Consider the following 14,439-nt stretch of genomic DNA (forward strand, 5'->3'; position numbering starts at 1 on the left):
ATACATGGGATATATGGGATCTTATACATGGGAGCATCTTATGCAAGGATAAATACGGTAAATATAACTATATTTTACGTCGGCATCGTATAACAATATTTCAGTAATCTGAAACATGCGTTAAAAAATTGAATTCGAATCAGTTTAAGAGTTCTGAAATGGCGTTGCCGTGCAACTCACAAACCTCCCTAAAACTCCCAGTTTTCGAGCGAAAACCTTCCAGTTATTCATATTTCAATGCTGACAGTTATGACGCAAACGATATACTGGACGAATCTTTCAAAACCACAGACATCTCAAACCTCACCATCCATTAGTTTTGATTTGCTGATGTATCGCGTTGTGGTCTGAGAATAACAATGTCTTGACTAATTCAGCACCCGTTAAAAACACCAAAATGTTAATCTCATCCCTGTGAATTTATCACTGTTATGCGCACCACGATAAATAAAGTCGAAATAGGACCCAAAAAACCTTTCGAAGATGATCACAAAGCCACAATGAGGGTCACAAAATCACTTTTTGTGTGCCGATAACATTCTATAGAGCAGCAGCTCAAAGTCAGTAAGTCACTGGTGTTAACTGATAAGAGTCTAATTCCAGAAATCAGTCGGGCCGATAAGTTTTAATTTGCTTTTCCCCAATGTATCATTTCATCAGCTTAACGGGCAGGAAGCCGTGCAAGTCGCCTCATCCGTCGCAGAGGATTAGAAGAAGCCCTGGCTCTGCCGATAATCCCTTCACGAGCACTCGGTTAAAGATATCTCTAGAAAAGGGTAAGGGTGTATGGGGACATCATCAGATTGTGAGCCTATGTGCGTTCGATCTACCTGGACGGAATGGCAAAGTCCCCTTTTACCATCTGCGTAAGGTTTCCTTTTAACTTAAGAAGCTTACTCTCTTTCCCCCTTTGCCAAGAGGTGAAACAAGAGGCTCGGAAAGAATGGAATTTTTTTTTTTTTAATTTTGTTGCTGTTGTTTCTTTCTATAAGGCAGGGTTTTAGATTTTCCCCCTTCTACGTTGTCTCGATTTCTTTGTTTGCTATTTTGTTTGAATTTTCTAAGGTTTCATCGAACTGGGTTAGTGAGCGAGCAGATTGATGATGTAATGTCACGAAAGGAAATGTGTTTTCTGTCTGTCTTTCTTTGTGGATGTGTACCATAGATGAACTAGGTACATTAAATTTTTCTGCTAAGCTGTTTTTTGGAAATATGCAGCATCTGGTAAATAACCGCCCCAGAATGAGTATTCTGCATGATGCATGAATATCCAGTTTTAATGAAACAATAACTGGCGAAGCTCTGTAACTTTGCACATGTAGGTGTACTGTATAGATCACCGGGAGTGGATATCTCATAGTATTAAAGATAATGCGCATTATTTCTATTCGACGTAGTTAAAAATTTGCGGATTGCCACTCATATACGTCTAAAAATAAATATTTTCAATTTTCAGCGATGTACCTGAATATTTAAATGATGAAAATTTTATAATTTCTTTGTATCGCGTTAAAAGTAATTTGAGAAGTAGTGTAAAAGTTTAAATTCATCTCTTTATTTATATTCTTTATTAGTGTTATGTGTCTTACATATTTCATTGATACATATATTCTTATCTATTTATACACTTGCACATGCAATTGCCAAATACATTTAAGGAAGTATTTTAAAGAAAAATTTCACAGTAAGTAAATACAACTTTTTAAGAGCTTTAGTAACTACAGAATTGCAGCTGTTGTTCGCTTTGAGTTGAGTCAAAGATGTTTAGTGAGTTTTAATAGACAAGCTATTAGTCTTTCATTTTCAAGTAGATTATTCTGTGCATGCTCATTATTTTTCATTAATAGAGCTATTATTTATACTCATGTTCTTTAAATTCATTTAATAATTAAATTTTCATATTCCTGTTTCGAATAAAATATGTTTAACATTTCTGTTCGCCGTGAAGTAAGACAAAGACTATTTGAATAGTAGTTTAATATTTTTCATGTTAATATTGCATACGTTTGTGAGCTGTTTGAAAATAAAACACAAGAAGTCATACGGCGGTAGAAGTTTTACATACATATAATACACGCATTATGATTTTCTTCGGCTGTCTTCCAATATTTTACAAACTTTTGGATTCCTTCTTTTTCGTAGCTTGATTTTATTATAAAGACTTTTGTAAGAGAATTTTTGACAGCTTCTACGGAATCAAACTGCTTGCTATTTAGACTATTCAGCAGTGAAAGGAACTGATAAAGAATATTCTAGTTGCTGGAGAATTTTCCATTTTACAATATCCCTTGGGCAACATGCGACCTGGAGTGATTATGATGGATGACGACGCATTATGAGTGATCGAAGTTGGTTATTTTTGAAGAATTTCTATATTCTCTTTCACCTGTTAGTCACAATACATGTTCGACATGGGTACTTGGCAAAGAGGAGAAGCTTAAAGGAAATGGTTCCTCTGCAGTCTAACCAAATAGCAAGTCCTTAGACGAAAGAATCTGTTGTCATTGGATGAGTTCTGCAATATTACCTATTTGTTTTAAGCTCTTTCTTTATTGCATCGTCTTCTACGCGATCCATTTTTTGTCGCCTAGCGCCATTTGATCTAAAAATAACCATTTTTCACGGTGTTCGGGCCTCGACCAAAACGACCCAAAAACGAATGAAAAAACACCAAAAACGAATCAAAAAGAATGAAAAAAACACCAGAAAACGACCAAAAAAAAAACAAAGAAAAACACCAAAAACCGAAAGAAAAAAACAGCATAAAACGAGTAATAAACGAAAGAAACAGCAAAAAAATAAGCCAAAAACGAACGACAAAAACACCAAAAAACGAATGAAAAAAAACACAAAAAAAGTATGAAAAACACCAAAAAACGAATGAAAAAACACAAAAAGAAAATGAAAACACCAAAAAACGAATGAAAAACACCAAAAAAAACAACCAAAAAATGAAAAAATATCAAAAAACGACCAAAAGCGAATGAAAAACAGCAAAAAAAAAAAATCTACATATAAAACGAATGAAAAAACACCAAAAAACGAATGAAAAAACATAAAAAAAAAACGAATGAAAAAACACCAAAAAACGAATGTAAAAGCAACAAAAAACGAATGAAAAAACACCAAAAAACAAATGAAAAAACACCAAAAAACGAATCAAAAACGTCTGCAGAGACACGGCCAAGCTTATTCTTTTGAGTTAGACAGCGCGACAAACCTATACCTCCAGCTATAAAAATTCTTTAAATGTTGCAAATATACATGTTGTGATATTTAGTACTTTTATAAACAACTTTGTAAAAACTACGAAATCTTAACTTTTTATAGATTTTACCGGTCACTATACTTATTCAGGAAACTTTTACGAAATATCTCATTTTAAAATTGGAGATCATATTTAGGGGCCGTGCACAAACTGAAGAGTGAAATCCTTGCATTTCTACGTAACTAAAAATAAACTATCAACTTAGAAAAAGGTTTCTAATCTTAAAAGATAAGTGACAAGCGCTCTATGCAGATTGTGATAGAGAGTTTGGATCAGTATTATCTTAAATATTTATAAATATTTTTATCATTTTTATTGTATTTTTGTACATAGCCAATTCGTAACATTATTTTACAAAAAGTGAAAAATTTGTTACTTTTTAGTTTCATGATATTTTTTAGCCCAAAAATGGCTATTAGCCTTGAAGCAGGATTTTGCTTTGGTTCACTATAAATATCCGTTTCACTTTTCAAATTCTTGCCAGCAAATATTATCACATTGTATTATTTTTAAACAAATTAAATAATAAAGAATCTGTATGAATGTATTTTTTTCGCAATGTGAAAAAGTGGCATTTACATTTGAATGTATTTTCCTCGCATTGTGAAAAAACGACAGCACCTAGAGCCACCAGATTCCGAATAACGTAGTCTTCCACCTGAACATATGCACCTGGAAGCCGGAATTTCGAATTTGTTTTATTATTTTTATTTCATATTTTTTAAAACAGTTAAAATTTTGAGTAATAGACTTAATGATTTGAAAGCAAGCGGTGACAGCACTGTTCAGTGAAATGTGTTGCCACTGTTCAATGTGTTACCTTTTAATAAACTATAATGTATTTCAGGTTGAATCTGGAAGATTATTAAGTCATAAACTAAGCGATTTAAAAGCAATAAACACCTTCTAAGAAATATTTTTTCCACTTTTTAACGTGATTGATTTAAATAAACATGTAAAACCATGAGATGTCTAATTAGAAATATTCATTTTGTCTTTTTAATCTGATTGATTTAAACAAAAATGCGTTTAGTTCATGATATATTTAATTTAAAACATTAAATTTATTTTTTAGAATTACATTTCATGTTTTTCTTTACTTTTTAAACGTGCAAAAGATATATAACGTTTCCATGTTAGTCTAAATGCATTTATTCCTATAAAAAATGTTTCGCTATTCCATCCGGGCCATGTCTATTGATAATCTCTACCGATAAATCATGTTAAACTTTTAAAACGTCCTTTTGAGCGATTGTTAAAATCTGAACTATTTCAGATTTTAACGATCGCTCAAATTAATTTATTATCGCTCAAATTAACTAATTTTAATTTTTGTGTATGATTACTAGACTATGATTTGATTCTTTTAAGTGCTGAATCATCATGACAATAGTTGTAACGCATGTTTGCGTTTGAAAAGTTGGAAATTACTTGTGTGAACATTCTTTCAGCATATCAGTCGTAACAAAATTATTAATTAAATAATATTAGATATTAAAATCACACAACAATATTATTGAACGGCATTTAGAGGGGGAGGAAATGAGCAGCAACCTCGAATTGCTTTAATTTATTGATTATTTTTAAATTAGAAAATTCCAAAATATAAATATTTGCGTTATGTACATCAATTGTGTAACTAGATTTATATGTCTACGACTAACGGTTGCGAAAATAAAGTCTAGATAAAGACTCTTGTGGAAATTTTTAATTAAGATAAGAAATTCGGTCGACGGGAAACACAAAAAGACTTTCCATGGTTTGGCTAATTGATTGATTTGATTTCTTTTTATTCACTTATTTGTTTCTCATTACTTACCACAAATTTCTATTTAAAAAACTCACGATGTTTCTTCATGAACATTTCTTCATCTGCAGACATATGTGACTATATCATTATTATCATTATTTTTTTTTCATAGGGTATATCTCCGATTCTTTCGTGTTAGTATGGAATGTGGTCCAGCCTTCAATGCATTTTAAACAGTTCCACGCAAATTCCATCGTTTTAATATATGAAAGAAAATCGAACACTTAGCATCAAGAATTTTTCGAATATTTTGAATAATTATCATCCTCAAAATAATGAGAAATTAAATTTCAGACGAAATGTCGTTAATTTATAACATCTTTCCGTGTTTGTTTTAGACATGGAACTGTAAAAATATTTTGCTGAACAAGTAATAATTTCGAAATGGTGATAATAATTCTTGCTATATATTTTTATTTAAAACAACAAAAAATATTCACAAGAAGCTATTGTATACTATTATATTCTTATACTATTTGTACTATTTTTATAGAAGTCATTGTATAGTCGTTGTTCTTCAGACCTTACTAGACCGACAAGCGAGTTGAATTTATCGGCTGGCAAGATGGCTAAAGCCGCATTAAACTTTAACCGAGTTGGCGACAGTACCTAACTGCAAGCAAGATGGCCAGAAACTCTAACTCTGAAACATTCAAAACCATCTGCTTAATTACTTAACAGCTAATTTGCATTCAGGTGAGGACTACGAAATAGTTGGAAGATTCAAATCATAATAACTGGTTAATAACCATAAAATCCTTCAAAGATGTATATGTTAAAACCCGCATTTTTAATAACATCATATTTATATTCGAATGCATTCCTTTAAGATTGTAATATGATTACAATTAAAATATGTTCATTAAATATTTCCAGTGTAAATGAACTGAATTTAGCCTTTTGTATCACTGTCAGTCGGCGCGTTCACTTCATAATTGTAAATTGTGTCTTTTATGCGTGCATTTTTTATATGCTGCATTACAAAGGTCTATTGACTACCTAATCTTCACTGAATTAAAATATATCGGAAGATAACTTAGTCACTGTTTACGCATCATTTTTGTAATGTATAGAAGATTTTGCTTTGTAAATCAATTTTTCGTACATGAGATATTAATCATTAAAGCGTACTCTGTCAAGTATGATTGATTTTTATATGTATGGCTTTTCGTTGCTGTAACGCATTAATCATATTGCTGTGATCAATTTCTTCGGTGTTATTTATCATCCACGTCCGTAACTCGGTAACACTTCCCGTGATGCATTTTAAGTCATAATTTTGTAATCTGCTGTCGAATATCTTCATCACTAGCTTCTAAAAACGCATATTAGCGTGTTATCTTCTCGCAGATTTCGCACAGGCTTTATTTAACAAGTATATTAAAAATCTTCATCGTTACAACGCCAAGATAGGTAGCATCATTACCTACGTTATAATAAAAATTAAGCCTCAATTTAAAGTGGACATTGAAAAATAAATCTATTTTTCCATGACTACAAACTTCTTGAAAGTAAAGTTCAGAAGATTTTTAGAAAAAGAAATCTTTAAAGTGAAAAATTTAAAAGTAAAATTTTTACACAATGAGCTGGCATGCAACTGAATATTTCGAAACAATTACTAGGAAAAAAAAACATTTATTCATAATAAATAGAAAATTTGATACATGAAAACTAATTTAAAATATTTACAATAATATTTTTTTTCTTTTTTTTAGAAAATAATTTCAAAACTTTTTCTGTAAAATTTCCGAAACTGCAATGAACGTTTACAGTATTTTTTAAATTTCAGAATCTAAGTACACGGGATGATAATAAAATTCGATGAATATGTTCATAAATTTAAAAAAAAATATTATCTAAATCGAGAAAAACATTTCAACTTTCTTCGAAGTAATGTTCGTCGTTTACAATGCATTTTCGAGAACGAATAAAGTTCCTGAAAACTGTGGACAACGTTCTCTTTCGATATCGCATGAACAGCCCTCTTCTCATGGTTTTCAATATCTGGAATATCAGATAATCGTTCATATTTTTATGACTCGTTTCATTTTCGGGAACAGAACGAAGATTTAGACAACACGGTGGATGAACGAGAGCTACAGAAGAGCAAGCTATAAACTGTTTTACGATAAAGATTGAAACACATTTTGTCATGTGGCCAGACATTATCATGAAGGAAAAAAACTGATGTGTACACCACATGACATCCTTGTACGGAATATTAAATTATATGCATTTTTTCTTGCATTTTATTTAAACTTATTAGATTTAATTAAACCTACTTCGCCGACAGCGCATAAACCACAATAGAATACATGCATTCTTTAAAATTCACTTTGTTTACCATAGCGACACTCTGGCGCTAGGTTTACTTAACAGTATTATATTTCATTCATATTATAATTCAGAATGCAAAAAATGTATATCATTTAAAGAATTATCTAATCGTTGCCACATGTTCTATTCAAATACTATAATAAAGCTAGAACGATGTATAAAAGAAATTAACCAAACAAAACAAAAAAGAAACAGGTTTTTACAGACGATTGAGTATTTCTCATTCAATTAATTCAGTTCTAACTTCGCGAGAAGGCAAAAATACATAAAAACTCAAAATATCTATATTAAAAATTACGAAGTAAATTTCAAACGCTTATTTCCTCGAAAAATTACAGAAAGAATTAAGCATGATTTAATTGGCAATAATAAATGAATGCGTTATCTTTGTTGTTGCGAAGCTAAGTTTCTCTAGATTGGCAACAAATCCACTCGTCTCCTGTTTCAAATGTGCCATTAAAAACAGGCTTAGCGGCAATTAAATAACTTTAAAATTGCTGATAATTCTAAAACTATTGCAGACAGATTTACTAAAGGCACAAAAACCTTAACCGGAAGATAAAAACAACATAATTCAATCATTTTTAAAGCAAAAAATGTACAATTTACAAGCATATAAGAGTAAAATAACTGAGATCACTGAGCCGGGTAACATAGTGGATATATATATAAATGTATTTATATACGTTTGGTGCGGCCGATTGCAACCAAAATACGAGGTGCACATCTACATCTTATAGCAGTCCTATATATAAAATTTCAACGTTCTGAGGATACTCGTTTTTGAGTTATGTCAGATACGTACGTACGTACGTACGTACATACGTTCGTACAGACGCCACGAAAAATTCTCTTCAGAATTAGTTTTAAAGCAGTTTTATAATTTTTTTGGAGGAAACGAGTCTTTTATTCTGTCCCTACGTAGAGATATCGCGCAAAAACATCGTTAAATTGCATTCGATAGCGGTCAAAAGGGATATTTTCGTTGAAATATGCTGCCTGAAACTTTACAATACTTCCTTTTTACTTCGTACAAGGAAGTAAAATACAAGAACTCGCCTTGGCCTTATCTGGACTTACACGACAGATCCTTTGGAGAAAAATTTCTGGAACACCATTGTAAGTGTTAGCATTCGTTGTTGACCCTCTAACTAACATCTTGTTAACATTTTCAATATTTTCGTCATTTTGAAAGACGAATGTTTGCAACGACGTTGCTACGAAGGACCAATGTTACAAAGGACTTCTTACGAAAGACCAGTGTTGCTACACAGGACCAATGTTGCAAAGGACTTGTTACGAAAGACCAGTGTTGCTACATAGGACCAATGTTGCAAAGGACTTGTTATGAAAGACCAGTGTTGCTACAAAGGACCAATGTTGCAAAGGACTTGTTACAAAAGACCAGTGTTGCTGCAAAGGACTTGTTACGAAAGACCAGTGTTGCTACAAAGGACCAATGTTACAATGGTCTCGTCACAAGAAGGAGCCGCTGTCTTCAGGTAGCGTCTTCAAAGAGCTTATGGCTTGCAGAAGAGCTGTAGCTCTCATTCATCCACCGTGCTATCTAAATCTTGCTTCAGCAGACTTCCTTCTATTCCGAATATGAAACACACCACCAAATGAGAATGGTTATCCAGATGTTCAATTATTCCTAATGTTCGTATTTCAAAATTCCAGATGTGCAAAACCATGAGACGAGGGCTGTCCATGCGATAGATAACGAAAGAAAACTTTGTCTGGAGTTTTCAGGAACTTCAGTTATTATCAAAAATGCATTGCAAACGACGAGCATTAATTCGAAGTAAGATGAAACTTTTTTCCTGATTTAGGTAATATTTTTTATTTATGAACATATTCACCAAAGTTTATAGTCATACCATGTACCTAAACTCTGAAATTTAAAAATATGATAAACGTTAAATGCAGTTTCGGAAAGTTTACTAAAGCATTTTCTGAAATTATTTTTAAAAAAGGCAAAAGAACTATTATAAGTATGTTAAAATTTATTTTCATATCAAATTTCCTGCCTTTCAAGAATAAATGTTTTTCTTCTTGTAATTGTTCCGAAATATTCAGCTGAATTCAAGCTTATTCGGCTTAATTCATTTTTAAGCCTTTTATAATTTCTTTTTTAAAAATCTTCTAAATTTTTCTTTCACGAAGGTGCTAAGTATGGAAAAAACATTTATCTTTAAATGTCCTTTTTAAACTCAGGCTTCATGTTTACTCTAACGCAGGTATTGATGTTACCGATCTCAGCGTTCTAACGATGGAGAATTCAATAGGATCCCGTCCGTCCTGAAAATAATTAAATCATTCAGAAACGCACTTAAAAGTTAACAGCTTTATTTTCGTAATATTCGTAATATTGTTTCTTCACATTATGGTATTCTTTCGCAGATTTACCAAGCTTGAAACATGACTTTAAATTCGTCCGCTTCTCCATTTTACTGTCATTGCTAGACTTCTGCATAGAGCGTTAGTAACGGAAATCTGTAAGGCTTATTACTACACAACTCTCAGACATGTTCTGGCATGTTTATAAAGTACACCACCACGCGGATTTATTTTAATGATGTTATGCACAGAAATATATACTACAACTTGCATTCAGAATTCGGCAAAATAAGGGGTAAATATGTTATAAAATATCACAGAATAAATATGTTTCTTAATGCTGGAGTTTTTCTAACTAGAAGTAAGTTTAATATTCTATCATTATTTTACTGATATCGTAATAACGTTATTGCTATATTTATAAAAATGTATCGTCATTAAATTTGGTTTTATTTTGGTTATGTGATTATGGCAAAGTGACGAGGGCTATCTGCCTAAGGAGAGGGATGCCTTCTTGAAGGAATTTTTAAGGAAAACTGAAATATACGTTACACATGGGGAAAACCACGAAAATGCCCACGGTAATAAATTAGCAAATCACCCAAGAGAAATAAATGTACATAAGCTGGTATTAAAATTACCAAAAATGTTGATAAGTCGTCAAATCGACGAGACACACTAAAAGAATTCGTATCCCTAAAGGAAATCGTTTGTTACCCACTTGAATTTGAAATAAAAAAGGGAACAAATTCAAATCTTAACTCGAATGTCTGTGAAATGTATACGTTCATAATTCAGATCTGATGACAAATCTCCAAACTGATAAAATGTTTGGCGCTTTTGTGAAAAATTCCAAAATTCTTAAAAAATGAAATTTTCGAATAAGTTAGTAAAATCAAAACTACTCTTCATAAAAATTGCAATATGTTAGTGAAAGACGGCAGACATCTGTTTCCCTTGAGCGGTCTTCTAGTTGTCTGTGTTTGAAAGTTACCAATACTTTGCCGAGCTACATAACTTACGGTGTTATGCCATCTTTTATACATTACAATCAACGGTTCTCAATCTTTTGACTGACGCGTAACCCATCTAAATAAAAATTGAAAACCTTTAGTACCACCACTACCAAGTACTACTACCACCTCCACTCTTAAACAAAGCTCAGATCGCATAAATTTACGAGTGTTAGAGAAAACATTCAATCTGGATGTTGAGGTTTTAATCTTTGAATTTAATTTTTTGAATTTTTAAAATTTTTTTAATTTTAAAAATATTTTGCTTCTTTGCGTACTACCTAATAATAATTAATAATTAATACAATTTAATTTACCTTATATTTATGTGTATTTATACACAAAAATATAAGGTAACTTAAATTGTTTATAAATCAGAAAATTTTTTGAATATGTTTTACCTACTGAAATCGTCTTATCTACGAGCTCAAAATGATTTTAAAATAATCTGTTTGCAAAAATAATACTATAGCTTAAATAACTGAAAAATATACTTTTATTTTATTTAATCGTAGGATAATGCATCATATTTCGTAATCAAACTAACACTGGTATTCAACACGGAATTTTCTACTAATTGTGCAAAATCTTTGTTTGAGCCATGTTCGAATGTCTTTATCCTCCATTATACCATTAAAATCGTTGTCATCCGTCTCGTGGAAATACCATCTTCAGTTCCGTCCATAGCACTGCTCACCAAAAAGGATAATTTTTAGTTTAAATCTACTAGAATACACAGCCGTTTTTTGTCTGGCTATCTTTCACTGTATAGCAGAAATGAAGAACCATACTCGTAAAAACAAGAGTGAAATTGAGAGGAAAGCAGTTCGTCGCATGGACATATAACTCTGATTGGTGTAGAACCTTAGGTCGGTGGTCCATGCGACTGCATATCAGTCTTCAGAATGGTTACTGTAATTCAGAACCAACGCAAAATTTGAAGCATTATTGCCGAACTACCAAATGAAACGCATGCTCGAAGTTGGGAGAACTCAGAAAAAAAATTATTGGCGACAAAAGTCCCTTTACTTTTCATAGTGTTGTCACTCCTATTTTTGAATGGAAGCTGTAGGTTGATTGGAACGTACCTTCAGCTCTTCATGTTATTGTATTCTAAGTTCTGCTCTTGACCAGAAATTGGTGAGCGTGTGACGTCACTGACTCATAGTCTGCTCCAAAGCAACTACTCCCATGGAGAATGAAATGCAATTGTGTCTTCGTTTCTCCCACTTCTGTAAGTCAAGTGACATCATTGAACTTTATGGATGAGAAGACCTTGTCTGCCTGCTGATCTTGAGTCTAGCTTGGTTAACTGTAGCTAGGTGACATGAGTCTAATTTGAGTCAATTGCTCGCACTTTTGGTGTTGTGCATGACTGGATTTATGGATTAAATATTAAAAAAAAGGCATTAAAGGTGTTTTTAATTATCTCATTTACTTAATCCATTACAAACTAATTGAATTTGAAATAGAAGTACGCATGGTACCTTACCATAACGTCCAAAATTTGTTCAGAGACTTCACTACAGACGTTTCTAACTTAAGAATTGCATATTTGCTTACGACAAGAAAGAATTGCCCAAACATGCATTATCAAAAGACTTTAAAAAACATTTTCATGAATTTCAGCATGCAAAATAAACAAAGCACAAATTTTCGTAATAAAAATTTTTATGTTTATTAAAAAAGCAAATTTTGACGATTTAGAAGATTGTCAACTGGAAGATTATTCTAACCGATGTTGATAAAAAAATCACGGAACAAAATCCCTTCCGAATCCATTTTGCAGTCCGTTTTGGAAAAAAGAGTCTTATTCTGTCTGTACGTAAAAATATCACTCAAAAAATCTTTCAAATTGTTTCGAGACTGGTAAGAGTGGATATTTTAGTTGAAATAGAATATCCGAAATTTTACTCGATTGCAATACTTCCTTTACTTCGCACAAGGAAGTAAAATGGATAAGAAAAAATACATATGAGTTGTGGGGGGGGGGAAGAAAACTGAAAATATTCCTGTGAAAGATTTTACAAGTACTACTACCATCACAAATACGTATGCGTGAAACATGGGTATTTGTGATGTTTACGACTTTGTAGAAGAGAGTCAAAGTTAATTTCTGAATTTGATTTAAATAAACTAAATAAAAGAGAAATGAAGTCAAATATACTATGTGAAAAATAAAAGTTTCTTTTTATATAAAAATTTTACAATTGTATTTTAATTTATATAAAAGTAATAATTTTACTGTTGTATGTTCATATACATGTTATCGTGAAAGACCGAAATTGGAGACTGTCGACTTTCACCGGAGAATGTCAACATTTACCAAATACGTCGGTGAAAGATCGAATATTTCTTTACATTCTTGTACATTCGGACTCTCACCGGTGTATGTCGACAATCACAGATATACTCTGGTGTAGGTCGAAAAGAGAGGAGTATATGTACACGCTGCCATTCGAAAAGGAAGTGTTCCACAAATAAATGCAGTTGTAAAAGCAAGCGCCACTTGTGCAATTCAAAGTGTCATAATAGTTTAAGTTGTTGCAATAAATAAGATTTGAATCACATAATTTGGTAAGTTTATAACTTCTATTATTCTCCTTCCTCATTTTGAATGTACTGCGTGTTTTAAGTTCTTATTCTGAGTCTCAAGTGCGTTAGAAGGAAATATAATATTCTTATATATTCAACATTCACCATTAGTACATGGTGAATGTCGACATTCACCGGTGTAAGTCAGAAATAAGAGTATTTGGAAAATATTTCGGACATACACCAAGCGACTATGTGAATGTTGACATTCACCGGTGAAAGTCGACATTCTCCAGATTTCGGTGTTTCACCGTAACATACACACAATTAGTTTAATTTCAGAATCGTATGTTTGTAACAGCGGAGCTGTGTAATTGTTCTATAATGTGTATATGTGTGTTTTGGGATATTTATTGTCCAAGAAGTTTTGTCAGTTTTATATTTACCAAATAAATGCGAATTATTTACCATTTTAATATTGCTTAACTCAAGTGGCAACTTTAGATTTGGTTTTGGCAAAGGAAACGCACAAAAACGGAAGTTTATAGGTGCACTATTAAGATCAGATATATGATATAGAGTACTTTTATTATTAAGAAGCTTGATGCTGTTAGCAACCTGCTAGTGCATGTAATTGCTTCTTTGAATATGAATAAGAATTTTGTTGCTCTTTCATATTTTACGGAAGGTTTATATAAGTTTTTTTCCTTGGCAATAATTTATATCCTGGTCCCGCCTTATTAATAGCTTTGCTTGACTTGTTGGTGGCCTCGACTAGACGTATTAACTGCTGATAGGTGCAATATAAAACTAATATGTGTCTTATTTTAGTTAGAACTTTCCTTGTTTCAAAATAAATACCACATGCGTGCAATTTTTATTTCGAATATTAAGGACTTTTCTTTAGTCATATAAATGCTTATTTGTCATATAAAACAACATAAATGTTTTATGGAATCATTTAAATAGTAAATATAAATAATAACCAGATAGTCTAGTGTGTGGAATAGGAATGTCAGTATGTATACATGTATTAATACAACTAATATTGAATTCTTTCTCCTTCGTGGCATTCGTGGTATTCTTTCTTCTTGTTATTATATTGTATCTGCCGTCATTAATTCCAAAGCTCGGGA

At 31.9% G+C, this 14,439-nt stretch overlaps 1 long non-coding RNA gene across 1 annotated transcript in view; it reads left to right on the forward strand.

Annotated features, from left to right (window-relative positions):
* The window catches only part of LOC118205303 (uncharacterized), a 473,901-nt gene that overhangs the window by 195,821 nt on the left and 263,641 nt on the right, over positions 1-14,439 (forward strand). The window lies entirely within an intron of this gene.

Source organism: Stegodyphus dumicola, chromosome 9 (genome assembly GCF_044657685.1).
Source record: "Stegodyphus dumicola isolate Sdum_Otavi_A_Nest chromosome 9, ASM4465768v1".
In the NCBI taxonomy this organism is placed as follows: Eukaryota; Metazoa; Arthropoda; class Arachnida; order Araneae; family Eresidae; genus Stegodyphus; species Stegodyphus dumicola.